We start from the raw sequence: 15584 nt of genomic DNA on the forward strand, positions 1-15584 counted from the left end.
AGTCAAGACTGCAGGGTAGCGAGCTAATGGCAGGGGAGATTTCTCGCCACATGTTCATCCTACAGCCCCTCAGTGGAGGATGACATCTTACCTCGGGGCGAGGGGGTGGATCAGATCATGGGAGCCGCAGTTTTCCCTTGGAGACTTGTGCAGAGCTGGAGCAGCTCCAAGCACAGCTCCCAGGCTCAGTGCCTGCTCCATGCCAGGCTGCACTGGTACGGGGGCTGATGGAGCACCCAGGTTTTGGGTGGCAGAAGCAGCCAGCCAGGCCGCCGGTGCTATGAAGGCTGCAGGATCCTGCTGCAAGACCAGCTCAGCTGCTTCTTTCAGAGGAGCCGTCTGCTCTGGTGCAGAGCAGGGCCAGAGACTATTTACTGTTGAGGAGGAGCAGAATGGGTTCAAAAGTGGATGTTTTGGGAGTGATTTCGGCTCAGAGCATCTCTTTGGGGTACCTGTGGGGGACAAGCCATGCTACCTTGATGGGTAAAGTATCCCCAGCCCATGAGCGTGTTTCATAAGGCTGTTTCCTTCAGCGCTGCCTGCTCCCTCCACCCAGCTTGTTGCTAATGAATCTCCGCATCCTACCTGGGAGACAGAGAGAGCCGATGCTGGTGCAGCATCAGCCGGGCTTCGGCCGGTACCCAGCTGCCCGGCGGAAGGGCTGTCACGCTGCGTCTGAAACCCAAATGCAATTATGCGCTGTCTGCTAAGCCGCGAGGAGCTCGCCTGGATCAGGCGGCAGACTGCTGCGCTGCCTGCAGAAGGTACCGGCAGCAGCCAGTGACTGGTTGCTTCTTATTGCTGAAGCATCATTGATTTTTACCAGCAGCTTCTCCTCTCTGTAACCGCGGCTCCGAGGCACTCGCTGGGCTTGGGCAGAGGGAAGGGGAGCCGGCAGGGTGAGGCTGGATGGAGGAGCAGCGGTTTTCAGTACAAATAAACGAGACGCAGGCAACTTATTTTCCTCCTGTTTCACTGCTGGTTGCCTTCCGCACCTGTGTAGTGAGATGTCAGGCCGGGATGTTCCCCCTGCCTCTGCGTGTCTGCACGGCACCGCGTTGGTCTGTAAATCCCTGGCCCCTGCCTGAGAACAAATGCAAACACTCGGTCACCCGCTGCCTCTCCAGGCAACGTTCAGCACGTGCTTCCCTCCCCTCCTGCCGCCTCCTTGCAGTCGTAGCTCAGAAGCACCTCTCGGGCTGTAGCATCTGCTATCTTTAGCTTTACAGCTCTGAAATGCGCGTTGGCTTCATCACGTTTGGCATTGCTGACTGTAGGATGTGCCCAAATGTTAAGTAACTTCCCAAGCTGGGTCTAGCTCGGACTAAAGGGATCTAGGACTGTTTCTTTCACTCGGGTCATGGAGAGCATTTGGATAGATAATTAGAAGAGATGCTGTCCTCCCCAACCTGCTGGAGGGAGAGGCAATAGCCAGGAGAGAATTGGGTTGAAGGTTTGCTTGAAGAAAGATAAAGTGCAAGTCTACTGGAGGTGTCTCACTGGGCTTGAAGATACCTTAAGTGTTTTGGAGAGGACCAAAACCAATGCTAGATGGTTGCTCATCACCATCAGAGGGGACATTTGGGAACCAAAAGCCCAACTCTAGAGCTTGATTTTGGGTTCCTCTTTCTTAGGAACGTTGCTCAGCACATGGGAGCTGTCTCTCCCCGACAGGAAAGGGGCTGAGCAGCCCAAGAGGATGTTACATGATGGCTGTACCCCCCTCCCCAAAACGGCCTCGGGCAGCTCCCATGAGGTCACTTCAAATCCAGCCCTGCTTGGCCTCTGTGTCCGATTTAAACAGCATGACCGAATGCTTGCCGACGGGGAAGCCTTGTTTGATTGTGGAGGTAATAAGATGATTCGAACACAAGAGCTGATAGTTTCAAGTAACTGAAACTTAACCTCGCTGTATAAAGCGTTATTGTCCTGCCACAGAAATCCTCTGTCCGGGAGAGCACAGCTGCGGGGAAAATAAATGCTGCTCTTCTTTTTTCTTTCTTTCTTTCTCTTTTTGCTGTTTGTTTGTTTAAAAACCGGGGACCTTGGGTTGGTTTGCTCTCGTTGGCCGTGATGGAGCGTGATGGGATGCTGGTGCTGAGCTCTGCCTGGGGAGCTGGGGCTCCCCGAGGGACTGCGGGGCAAATTCCCTTTAATCCAGGGAATTAAATCCCAAACAAAGCCATTGACAGTCATGGATTTAGTTGAGATCCAGGCCAAACCCTGGCCCCATTGAAGTTAAACAGGAGCTTTAGCTGCTGGTTTCAGAGGAATCAGGGCTGGGACCCGCTGCCGGGTGTTAAGCACGTCTGCAGTACCGACCTCAGCAGGGCAGGCTGCCCTGCCCGCGGGTGGGCGCACGGCTGGGACCCTGCTCCCTGGGCGGTGCAATGTTCACAGAGCACCTAGGGCGGTAGTGCTTGTGCTTTCTCTCCCCTGTGTAGGTCCTGGCTCCAGACCAAGCCCACCTTGCTCCATCTGAGCCGTCTGTGAAACCTCACCGAGCAGCAGCTGCTAATTCTTCAGTTGCTTTCTCAAAACCATCTCCTGATGCGGAAACAGCTCATCGCTGCACGTAACCAGCAGGAATGCCAGATCCTGCCAGCATCTGTTTTGGACATTGAGGCAAACGGGTCTGGGATGGCTTTATCTGGGGGTGGAAAACCGCTACCACCAACAGTGTTGCCCCAGGGCTGCCGCTCGCCTGCTGCCGCCGTGCTGTGGGGCCAGGAAAAGCACTCCCAGATGGGCTGACCTTCCTAGGTGTGTTATAAAAGGGATAAAAAAAGATATATTTGAATATATATATATGAGTGGCTGTTTTGGGCAGAAGCTGCTGGTCCCTGGGTGCTGGGAGCTGCAGGAGCAGCCACCTCCATCAGCACTGCATGTCCAGCTCAGGGCTGGAGAGACCTGGTCCGGCGGCCGTATTGCCTGACTCACGCAGCTGGGTTGCTTTTCAGGCAGTTTAGACCGTGTTTATGAAGGTAAAGGGATTTTATTTTGTTTGCTTAGTTTTATTTTTTAAAAACTTCCTATTTTCTCAACTTCCTTGCCCACGCAAATCAGTGGGGTGGACAGGCAGGGTCTTAGTCCAGTTGGTTTTGGGCGCACTCAGAAATCCCCACGGGGATTTTTTTTCTGGCAGGGCTGGGATACTCTCTTCCCGCTCGTAGCTACCATGAAAACATTTCTTCTGATTAAGCTGCACTTATTTATTTGTCCAAACACACAGCAGCCTAAGCCTGTATTTGTGTGTGTGCTCAAATGTCTTCCAAAAGCCACTCCTACCACCCCTGCAAAATAGTTGGAGGGTGATACAAGAATGATAAATATCTGGCCAACGGGAATGCTTTGGAGTGAATGAACGGGAGTTGTGAATGGGAACGGCTCTGTGCGAGTAGCGCTGCGGCGGTGGTGACTTCACTCGGTGTGAGACCAAAATAGCCGAGGCGATACCCAGGGGAGAGGCAAAGACCCTGAGCGCCCAGCTCAGGAAAGCCCCTTGATCAAGTAGGAGGCTTCGGTAGATGTTTCATCCAAGCTTTTATGCTGGCATGGATCGAGGTCTGGATTTGTGCTTAATGTTTCACACAGAAATCCGTGCTTAACTCAACATCATCTCGCAAAGGGGAAGCAGTGATTTGTAATTTGTTGCGGGAATCAGCTGTCCTGTTCATCAAAGCTTTCAGCTTGGTCATAGGATATTTGTTGAAGATGTTGTAAGAAATTCTACTGCTTGGGACTGAAATAATGTCACTTTATTGTTAATATCCAGGGAAAGCCTCTGAGACTGTGTGTCCGTACTAAACGCTGGTTCACGTGCTAGTAAAATCCTGCTGGAGTAAGTATGTTTCTAGACAAATGGGATTTTTTTTCTTCACTCTTGGGAGCTAGCAAAGTTTTATTATTTTTTATTATTTTTCAAGCGTCACCTCTACAAACTACTCAAACTTCTCCAAAGCAATATCTTTGCCATTACTACTAAGCAGGTACTTTTTAAAAGGATTAGAAAAATGAAGGCTGGAATGAAACCCATGAATAATCAAATCATCCAGTTCTGATATTGATTCTAATCCCAAACCTTTTTGGAGAAATTTCTGTTTGAAACATTGTGAGGGATGTGTATTGACTCTTCGGCCTCCGAGTCCGGCCACAAATCATTTGTGTCTTGGGTGAGAAACACGTGCAGCTTTGGTGGGAGCTGAATTTCCATCAGTGGAGTTGTCCTGGCAGGTGAAAAGATTGCCTTTCAGCCCAAAATTGGGTTCTGGGGCAGGAATCGTCCCTGCTTGGTCTTCCTGCTGCCTTCGCTGCTCTGCCTTGGTGATGCTCAGGCCGCCCTTTCCCTCCAAATGATTTTCCATGGGGACTTTGGCTTTCCCAGTGAGATGTATTAGGGAATGGGATGGCTGAGAAGCTGTACCCCCCCGTACACATCACCCAGCGGTGGTGGATGCCAGGAGGGGACGCCAGGTCCTGAGCCCAGGGCCCACTTTCTCCTCTTCTCCTGGTGATGCTGGGGCAGAGGCTGCCGCTCCTCCCACGAGCACATGACACCCAAACCCACGAGCTGCTTTGCACCTCCTAAGTTATTTTCCCTGAGTTATGGGCGTCTTCCCCAGTCTTTTTTGGAATGCTTGGGTTTTTGCTTAAAAACATTGCAATAATGGGAAATGGTTTTGACAGAAGATCCAGCCCTTTTTCTTGCATGTCCTCAGCACAGAGACAGCAACTGTTAGAAGAAAACCCCAAATATTTTCCGGATGACATGTTTCTCATCTGCCACTGTCATGGGCACCGGGGAAATGCAAGAGCGCTTGCCCAACAGCCGTTGTAAACTTTTCTCTGCTGGCAATACCCTGAATATGCCACTTGCTCTTCTTTCCAGGGCAGGAGAAACTGAGTCTCCACACTCGACAGAAGTTTCACGGTCCAGCTTTTCAGGCCCACGCCTGCCACGACCCACACTGTAAACAGCCCAGCTTGGCTCCACGCCCTCAGAGGTGCTGACGGTGTGGGGCTCCATGGACCACGTGGCCCTACACCTTGCATCTCTCCTAGCCCCCATCTGCAGCACATCTGCAGCTCCCTCGGGGACTGCTGGTGTCCCAGGACCCCATCACTCCTTGACCTGAATCTCTAGCCCTTCTGTGCTTCCTTTCTTCTCTCTGCTGCCCATAATTAGCGGCAGATCTCAGACAACAGACCCATGTAGGAGTGGGAATGGTAGTTGATGTGGCTTAGGCTGGCTAAGGAGGACCTCAGTAATGGACTCAAATCCACAAGGACCAGGGTAGCTGTGCTCCGGGATGGGTGTGATCTCCCCAAAGGCTTCACTGAGTCCTTGCCTTCTTGAGTCAGGGTCCTTCAGCATGTGCCAGACTCTGATCCCAAGAAGCTCCAAGTCACATGTCACTTCTGCAAAGCCTTGACCTGCCCATCTCAAGCCAGAGATGCCTGATGAAGCTCCTGTTATCTTCCACAGGGTCCAGACCAGGGACCCTGGGTCTGCTTCTGTCCCCCCGGGTGGAGATAGCTCCAACTGCCAGCGTAACATCACTCTTTTCCTCCACCACAGATGCATGAGCAGGGAAACTAGCCGAAAACATGCAGTTTTATCTGCCTTGTCTCTTGAGAAATCTCCTTTTCTTCATTTGTTTGGTGACCTGTGCCTTAGCCCAGCTGGGAAAGACCTGTTTTACAATGTGTGGCTGGAAAAGAGAGGCTGAGTCAGAGAGTTTTGGCTGAAGGTGGGGTTTGAGCACGGTACCGGCTGCAGGAGCTGCGAAGGCTCGAGCAGCCCCCCAGAAGCCTCCCCAGCTGCTCCTGAGCCATCTGCACCTCTCCTAGAGACAACCCCGTGCTGGCGTCGGGATTTCTCTACATCCTTAATGTGCCTTAATCCTGGGAGGGCTTTTTTTTCTCATGGGGAGGGTTGCATGGAAATAGCCTGATGTGGGAATCTGCTCTTTGCACCGAAGTGGTTAAAGTCTGCTCCCTCCTTCTAGGCTGACCATGGAAAATACCGCTCATGCCAGGGACTAAATGCAGGACAGAAACTAGGGCTCCTAGGATACAATAATACAAATAATACAATTTGTTCCATGAGTGGCGGAAACCAGCAAAGCCTGGTTTCCGACGGGTTAGTGTCGTGATGTAAAGGGTGCTCGTGGGCTGTCACCAGCCAGTAAAAGCTAAACACGTGCTCAACAGCTTCTCACCAGCCACCAAACTTCACAAAATTTAAGTTCCCATAATAACTAGGAGCCCCCGTACAGTGTGGCTGAAAGTGTTCAAAAAAAAAAAGGAGGGGTGGAGAGGAGGGGTGCATGCATGGTATGGCTGCATAAACCTTGTTTCCATAGAAAATCAGGTTATAAAATGAAGGACGTAGGCAGAGCATCCTCTGGGGAAATCTAATGACGTTTCCGCCAGTTTCTGCCCTAAACTACACATCTGCTTTGTGATGATGCTCATTTTGCCGGAGCCTCAAAAGGCAGAGGTGCCACATGACAAAGTGTTGGGCTGGGGTACTTCGGGTCCACAGGTGAGTGGAGGTGTCGTTCTGCTTAGCAGTCTGGCTTTTGGCCTTCGAACTGGAGAAACCTGTGTCTGACTTCCCATTTCAGCCTAGGTTGGGATGTTTTCAGCATTGATTGCTCCTGCGGCTTGGACCTAGGGGTGTCTGGGGGTTGATGGATGCTGAAAGCAGAGCCCTAGGGCCGTCCTGTGCACCAGGTGTGGAGCAACCCCCTGAGCTGTATCCAACACAGGGAAGATGCAGCTATCACATAACCAGCTTCTGGTGGCCACGTAAAGAAAACAGCACCTCAGTTTTCTATTTTTTTCTGCTGGGATCATGTCACGCTTGTTTTCTAGGAGAGAAGAAACATGTGATGGAGTTTAGTGGATGCATGCTGGAGCCTCACGGCAGCCAGACCTTCGTCTGTTTGTCACAAGCCCCTTCTTGGCAACAGTGCCAGCTCGTGCCACCCTGCAAGGGACAGAGGAGCAGTGGGGACACGGCAAGGGTTTCGAATTAAACCCAGCAAGGACGTGCTTGCTGATTTGTTCCTCATCAGGATGAGGTGAAGGCTCCTTTGTGACACACTGGTAAGGAGGAGGAGGAGGAGGAGGGAGCTGCTGTGTCATCTTCACGAGGATGGCAGTGGGGCCACTGGTTCCCCTCACTCTCAGCACCCACTGGCGGGGAGAAGCCCTGGCAGAAATCGGTGTCCCATGAGGAGGGAGGTGGGGGAGCCCCATTCTGGTCCCCACTTACCCAGGTAGGAAGCAGCATGGTCCATACCCGCCTCCCCAATCTCCTGAGCCAGCCAGGAGAGTTGTGGCTCTGGTGTGCTCCTTGACAAGTTGCCCTTTGTTTTAAGGGATGAGCATAAGTGCTGTCCCCAGGTTACTGGGAGGCCAGATCGGAGCTGTGCGGTTTCAGGAGGATGACACTGGCTGAGATGACTCGTTACTGCGAACACACTAGACGTTACTGGGGTGCTCTGTAAGATTGACGGGAAGGGAGGAGAGGGTCTTAAGGTAAACAGAGCGAAGCTGGCAGATGACTGCGCCATCTATGCGCAACCTCGTCTAAGCCTATTTATATAAATCATGTGAAACCCAAATTAGAATTTCATCCATCTGCTGTGCTGTAAGTCGCTCTTCCACAAGCACAGCAAGCCAAGAAAACGCTCTTAACTCCGTAAGATCTGCCTCAAGCGTGAGAAAGGTTCATGTACAAGCCCCAGAGCTGGTGGGAGGGCTGAGATGCTGCACGTTGCAGTGTCCTGCAAGGCTGCAGGACATGTTGTCACCAGATCCTCCAGTAGACAGCAGTATCCTGACGTCAAGGGCAAGCCAGGAAGAGATGTGGATGTTCAGTGAGAAGCGTCCAAGACTCCCCACTGTGTTCAGGAGGACAAGGGCTCACCTCTGCACGACATAACCGTGGGCAAGCGTTGGGCAAGACCATCTCTGCCTGGCTTCTGGTCCCAAAGCCAGTGCCCAAACTCTGGGGTGAACTTGTAGTGGTTTAGCACAATGAAGGCAGGGAAATGCCCTCTGTCTTCTCCTGTTTTTCCTCCTTGTAACAAAGCTGGACTTTTCAGCCTTTCCCTCAGGGAGGCCCTTACACACTCATTTGCTTTGCAGATGCACAGCGCTCTGCTTGGGGCAGCTCCCTGGGGGAGCTGCACCACGGGCAAACGTGACCACAGGTCTTTGCCTGCCTTCATGCGTGGTTGCTAAACTTGCCGCTCATCGGCCCGCTTACCGTCGGAGCAGCCCGCGGGCTGGTGACTCGGCCAGCCGGACGCTGCCCTGGCAGTCAGCGCGGGGCCGGCCCCGCTGCCGCAGCAGAGCGATTTCTAGGAAGCACATCTGCCAGCACACACGGGAGGTCCCTGATGAAGATGGTGACTCACCAAGGGACCTTTTGACCTCTCTATCCGGCAGCATGGCGATCTGGCTTTCTTGGCATTTAGTGCTTTTCCTGTCATTAAAAATAAAAACCTCCTTTTTTTTTTTCTTTTCCCCTCACTGAATTGAGGATTTCAGCAAACAGTTTGGGGGTAAACAAGCGAAGATGACACTGTGGAGGAACAGTTGGTCAAGTTTGCGAGAGATGGAGCCAGTTCTAAATATGGCACCACTTCGCTGGTACAGAGCAGAAGGAAGGCAGCATATGTGTCTGAGCAGTAGGATTGCTGCACGCTCTGTTAGATTTCCGTAACATCTTCCCTTTTTCTTTCCTTTTTAGCAAAAAAAGGAGCAGAAGCTCACCAAAAACATCTTTGGGCGGAAATAGGGAAGGACTACAAGGAGGTGATGGACCCTCCGTGTCCCCACTGGCTCAACTGGCGGGTGGAGGCAGATGTGTCTGGATGAGATGCTCCTCTGCAAGGATGAAATCAGGAGGCAGTGGCCACCTCCAGCAGATCTCCTTGCTGCTGGCGCCCACACCAAAATTCAGCCTGGCAAAAGGTCTTTTCCCAGGCAACCTCCATGCTGCTGCCAAGTGTTTGGTACCGATGGAGGGGCTGCTCCGAGCCACATATTCCGCAGAGGCCAAGACCTGCAAGAGGGAGGAGGTCACTGGTGATCATCTGGAGATGCTGCACACCATCAGCCTTCCAGCTGGGCCTCTGCACACCAGGAGCAAGATGTCTTTCCCAGGTGCTCTGGACTGGGTAGTCAAACTGAGTGTCTCCTCCAAAGTCCCAGGCCACCTTGTTGGCACAGAAAAGCTGCTTGCCTCTAGCAGTTCCTCCTGGGAGGTGTATCCTCACACCCCGCTGGTCACGTCAAATTTTTGAGCCTCTTTGTCCGCTGACAAAAAGCCTGCAGAGAAATCAGGATGTCCTTGGACTGCGTTCACCGCTGGAAAGAACTGAAGAAGGATTTCCCTCTCCCGCCGTGGCTGACTATGGAGACAGCCACAGGCCGGGCTGCGCCGGGGAAAAAACACTGCTGGATGCACACCGGCAGCCCCTCGTGTGGCTCCTGCCCATCCTGGAGGACAACCCGCAACCCCTGTGCTGGGGGCTTGAACCTTTCTTGCCTGTGGGATGGTCTTGCTGGGTTTTCACACGCCCGGGGAAAGGCAGGGAGCTGGGGAGGGGAAGCCAAAGGTGAGACTGTTGCAACCAGCTTCAGTCAGGACTTGATTCTTAAACCACCTAGTTACAGGGTTAGTTGTGGAGCCTTCTCCCTGCGTAAGAAATACTGATTTGACTGTGAAGCCACGTTTGGAGTCTCGTGTCGCTATGTTTGGCCATTTAAACCAAGGCTTCCACACAGGTTTCCAGCAAGAAGGGCTGACATGGCCGAGCGGGGAAGAGTTTAGCACAGATATCGTGGGCAGGTGACTTGCCTGACCATCGCCAGCAAGGGCAGGGCCACGCACGTGAAGGATGGGAAGGAACAGGCGCTGCGTCCTGGACCTGAACAAGACGGGAGCTGGGGGTGAAACACGGGGTGGGGGGGACCTGCTCAATGGTTGCTGCTGCTGAGCATTTCCTTCTGCAAATGACCTCAGCCCATCTCAGCACTAATGCAAGGAGCAACCAGCACTACCACGGGCAAAACCTGGCCCGGACCTTTCTGTAGGTGTTTCAGCTCCAGTTGGCCCAGGGTCCTGCCCAGGAGGTGGGGAGGGTCTCCCCAGCCTGCTGCGAGCACCACAGCACCCTCCTGCTCTCCCAGGCTGGATGGATGGGCAGCCAGACCAGTGCGTTATGCAGAATGTGGCCCCCACTAAAAAGTCAGTATTTGCCAGCAAATTACACATGGTTTTTCTTTTGGTTTAATTGCCTCAGAGTCAGTCTGCTAATCTGCATTTTAAATTGGAGACCCCAAAATCCTCAGCACAGAAGAAAGAGCTACAGAGAAAGAATGAAAGAAAGACAGGTCCCGGAGCACCGGTTGTGCTCTCTGGTGTGATGCAGCGATGCCAGCTGCCTTGGAGTAGCACCCCAGTTTGCTTTCAGCTACTTCTTCTGCCCTTTGAAGACATATGTGGAAATGACTGAGCAACAAAGTGCCCAGCCTGCTACTGGAAGAGTAAAAGGCTGTTGGCAGAGCATTGCTTGAATGAAGAGGCTGAGGACGGTGCCTGACTTTCTGCATTCACATCCTGGGATAGCAGGTGGAAAATGGTGCTGGTTTGGTCGTCTGCTGCTGAGCTAGTTCTTAACGCCAAGTACGTGGGTAAAAAAAAGGGTTAAACAGAAGTTTAAGAGCTTTAATCACATAAAATGGAGGTGGTCAGAGGGTTTGTGTAAGGACATGTTTCAAATGCCCTTTTGCGAGCACTAAGTTCATCTTATTTCAAGGAGTAGAAAGAGGAATATAAAAGCAGAATCTTCTGCGATGCAAAACTGCCGCTTGTTTCATGGTTTTGCTTAATTCAGTTTTATGAACAGGCTTTTAATTCTGTTTAACTCAGCCTCTTTTCTGCCCCTGCTCCCCCTATGCAATGCAAGCCCATTTGTGTCTAGGTTACTGGCAACCAGTATATAGAGCTCTAGCCAAGCATGTATTAAAATAAAGCCTGCAATCTGCTGAAAAACAGGTTTTAAGATGGAAACAAATAATTAGAAACACACAAATTAGTGTATGTCTGACAACAGGTTGAGCTCTGCACAGATTTAAACAAAGCTGTAATGGCAGGATACGAGTGATTCAAACCGGAGGCAGGGGCTGAGTGCTGACTTGAGTGGGTCAACCGGAAAAGATGCAGGGAAGGAGCAAACCCGGGCAGGTTTGGCTCGGGCTGAGAGAACTCTGAGATAAAATAGCAACACTTGGGGGCTTTGCGTAACTCATGGCCTTTCAAGGACCGAGGCCTCGGATGAAGCACGAGCTTTTGGCTGATGTTACAAGAGCTGCTGCTGAAGCACCTTGCCTCCAGCGCTGGTCCTTCCCCTCTGCTGTCTGCCTGCACTGGTGCACATTTATTGGGCAGTGGCGGGGCACCAGTAAGCCGCTTTGGTGGGTAACGCGTGGAAGCACTTTCTGCAGTTTTGTACCTTTGCCTTTGGGTGTTTTTATACCGACAGGCTCCAGCGGTCTGGCAAAGACCTGGGGCAAGGCAGGGGGGAGCCCTGCCCGTGCCCCTTGGGTGGGCGATGGACAGCAGGTCCCCTGGGGAGCTTTCTAGCGGTTATTGGGAGCAAATGGGCATCTCGCTGCTGAACTTGCAGTGTGCCCGTTTGGCGTGCGTGTGAGCGAGCAAGGCACACCAGCAGCATGGATTGTTCTTCTGCACCCATTGTTATGGAAATTGCCTTAGAGACAGTTGCTCCAGCGTACATTTTTAGAAGCGCGGGTGAGCTGCGCAGCAGGAAAACCGCTCCGAGGGGAGGAAAACCGCCGGCCAGGCTCCCAGCACTGCCCCTTCCTCCAGCGGCACAGTGGAGCGTTGCCGACTTTCATGGTAGGGATGAGATTTAGGGTGTTTCTTTGCCTGGTAAGGGAGGGAGAAAGAGCCTCTGGAGGAGCAGCCCCTTCTGCATCAGTCTCCAAGGAAACCCTGGGGGCTGTGTGGCTCAGCCTTTGCCGCACACCCGGAGTTTGGGCAGTGGCTCACAGGTCCCAGACTTGTGCCTGAAATGGTACAGGAGTCCTATCTGCCAGTGGTGTTTCGTAAGTGCAAACGGCCCCATTTTAGGCAAATTGTGGGGTTTTCCTACCCCTAGACGCCACTTTATCTCAAAGATACTCACAGTTGGATTGGTGTGCAGGAGAAGTGATGTCCTCCCGTGAGCTCGAGAGAAACTAGCCCTATCTCTGTTTCGAATGCACATTCCTCACCGTTGAGTCTGAAAGGAGAAGCCTTTTAATGCTCCCACACCTCCCAGCTTCTTGAGAGCAAGCCTGGGAGCTGCAGTGGTTATGGGAAGCTTGGGCAGCAGGTGCTTGCAGATCTGCTGCCACCAGCCTGGTTGCAGTGCCCAAGGCAGAGCAAGTCACCCTGAGCTGCCGGGCAGGAGGTTCAGAGGAGAGCAAGCAAGTCACTACCCTGGAGGTTTCCAAAACCCTTCCCATCTCAATTTTGACTGAAAAATTCAGCAATTCTGGTCAGGATCAGTTAAAAAGATGGGCAAGGTTTGCTTCTCTTGGGTTTTGCCTGCACTCATCATCGCTGCCTGCCGCGGAGCAGGACCAGACCTCCAGCCCGTGCCCAGGAGCTGCGTGCAGCCTCAGCGGCTGAAAGGGACAAGCGCGGATCCGGTGACCTTTCTGTGCCATAACTGCTGCCCACAGTCCCTGCCTGACATTTGAGGAGTGAAGTAAGTGCCGGGGGGTGCCTGGTGATAGGGGTGCTGGGCAAAGCAGATGAACCCCCTCCTTGCTGGCAGAGTACCAGGCTGAGCCGTGGTCTGTCCTTTCTCTCTCTGGAAGTCCTGGTTGACTTGCATGGTGGCGTCTCACCAGGAACCAAGGACAAGAAACCTGCCTCCAGCTCCTCGCTGGCCAGGCAGAGTTTGGCCACAGTTTGTCTATTCCCAAGACCGTTCTGCTGCCCACAGCAGTAATGGAGCCGGAGCAGGGTGGAGCGTTTGGCTGTGTGGGACAGTGTGTCGGTCACTGCCGGTGCCATGGGATGGGGCACGAGGGAGCTCACAGGCTGGAGCTGGAAGGGGACCTTGTCATCAAAACGGGGCTGCTGGGAGTCACAAGGTGGTGGCAAGATGCCGCTGAACAGCCTGGCCCACGCTGGCCTGCCGGGTCCCCAGCTTCAGCCCTGGCTGCTCCTCAGCATCCCCCGGGCACTGCCTGGGGCTGCCCATGCCCGCGGCAGCGGTGGGGAAGGACGACTCCGTCCCATGCCTGCCTCCTCTGGCTTTTGCAAGCAGGCAGGTCTTAATGCCTTCAGGCTCTTTGGGCAGAGCGGTGTTTCATGAAGGACCACGGTGTCCAGCGCTGTGGATGTGTTTGAAGCCGCAGAGCATCCTGACCTTTGCGCTGGCAAATTGTTCAGCTTTGTAGGCAGTACAGCTGAAAGGGTGTTTCTCCCCGAACCTGGGAGACTCTTTATCCCAAGGGTCCCTGGTGTGGCTAGCCCCAGAAGCTCAATCCTCAACAGTCAGAAGCAGAAGATTAGCACAAGCCCTCAAGTGAGTTTCTTTTGATAAAGCAAATTTTGGGGAGGATGCGGAAGGGTAATTCTTTGTATTTTACCTTCTGAACCATAAGCTCATCTTACTTCCCTTGCTACTTTATCTGCTGCACTTGCAATGGCTGGAAGCTCCCTTTTATTTTGTTTCATTTGCTTTTAATGTGAAAACAGAGATTTTTGGGGCAGGTAGGTGAAGCTTGGCCACAGGAACTGACAGCCCCATGCCTGGCCATGAAAATCAGATGCCTTCACTGGACATCTGGCTGCTTTAGTGACAGATAGCAGGGAAGCGCACTTTAATATTTATCCTGAGCTCAGAAAACAAGTAGAATGGAGAAAAATATACAAAGTAGGCCATGAAAACAGGGTTTGTGAACATCTGAGATCCGCTCCTAATTAATAGCAGTTCCCATCCCAGAAATCATGCCATTCAGCAAAAGTTAATCATCTTTGCTCATACATACAATACACTTCAAGAGAGAGTGAGTCACCCTCATTGAAATGTCTCATGTTATGAAATCCAGTGTGACTGATGTAACAGACCCGGCTGAGCTCTCCAAATTGGCCGGGAGCACCAACAGCGAAGCGCAGCCTGTGTGTAAGTTGACTTCATTGAGTTTTGCTTGTTTGTACCCGAGCTGGATTTCACCTTCAGTTACTAAAACAGACTCACGGGGAAGTGGCCAAGAAGGACGCGGGTGGGCAGGGGAGCGGGGAAGGTGCCGCAGAGAGGGACAGGAGGGGTGGGCATCGCCAAGCCTGGTGGTCCTCCGCTCCCGACGTGGACCTGCCCATCCCCACCTTTGGGAGGCCACGAAGCAACTCTGCACAGAGGCCCCGATCCTGCAAATATTTTGGCACACACGTAATTCACAGCTCTGTTGGGGTGCTGGGACCAGCACTTTAATCACATCCCTCTGCGCGTTTAACCATTCGCAGGCCCAGGGATTTATTCTTCATTTCTTGGTTCAGAGAGGAATGTAGGTTGAATTCAGCATTAAGATTCTGCCTTGATATCAGCTGTTCCCTCTTAAATTAAATATTATTACCTGCAAACATTTCCTTTTAGCACTGGGAGCCGTTTGCTTGGCGTACTTTGTTTAAATGTCACCATATGAATTACTGAAAGTAATTTAAATATTTAAAGACATATACTGCAAGTCTAATTTTATTTTGAAATACCGAGCCAGACTCGCAGCTGATGCAGCAGATAACAGCTCAGCCTGGCACCTCTGGTTCCTGTCCCAGTTCTTTAAATTAATAATTTGCATTTCCAACACCTTTCACCTAACAAGTCTGGGCTCTGAGATTTTTTTTTCAGCCAGATTTTCTTCACTCTTTGAGGCCTTGCAGCCCCTCTAGGATGGGTGTAAGTCCCTCGGCGGGCTCTTCTCCCATCCATCCATCCATCTACCCTGGCTGCCCTTCTGGGGCATCTGCCCCATAGGGCAAACCCTGGGAGACATAACATCAGAAATGCCAGGGCCCCAGCAGAAAAGACAGCAGCACTCTCGTATTTCATGTTTTCCAACTAGAGAAGATCCCCCTCCTGAAACAACCTTTTCATCTCTCGTTATCTTTATGAATAGCTTAAAAAAAAAGTATCACTCCTGGCACACTGGCCACTCTGCTGAAGAGCTGTTCCTCTTCCACCTCCTTCTTCACCCACTCGGATGAAAAGCTACAGGTAATGTTGGGGACTAAATGAAAGGCTTTCCATGGGGAAATAAGCTAAAATAGTAAACAAAAGGCTGATTCTTAAAAGCAAAACAGCTGAAGATGTCACCAGGAAAACACCGTGACGAAACACTCCTGGTCCTTGGAAATTCCCTTACACGCTGTTCGAAATTACCTTCTGACTCAACCGGCTCCATGCATCTGATGCCGCTTTGCTAATAGCTTTTCCTTGACCTGAATACCCACGGTTTTCAAGGAAATAACATTCCCTGTG

General features: G+C 52.0%; 1 long non-coding RNA gene across 1 annotated transcript in view; it reads left to right on the forward strand.

Annotated features, from left to right (window-relative positions):
* Nucleotides 1-3407: 3407 nt before the first annotated feature.
* Nucleotides 3408-15584, forward strand: part of LOC142086290 (uncharacterized) — a 380383-nt gene continuing 368206 nt past the window's right edge. Inside the window, exon 1 of the long non-coding RNA XR_012675058.1 lies at nt 3408-3417. This is a non-coding gene — a long non-coding RNA (uncharacterized LOC142086290). The remainder of the gene's footprint in view (nt 3418-15584) is intronic.

The sequence above is a fragment of the Calonectris borealis genome, chromosome 10 (genome assembly GCF_964195595.1).
Source record: "Calonectris borealis chromosome 10, bCalBor7.hap1.2, whole genome shotgun sequence".
Classification (NCBI taxonomy): domain Eukaryota; kingdom Metazoa; phylum Chordata; class Aves; order Procellariiformes; family Procellariidae; genus Calonectris; species Calonectris borealis.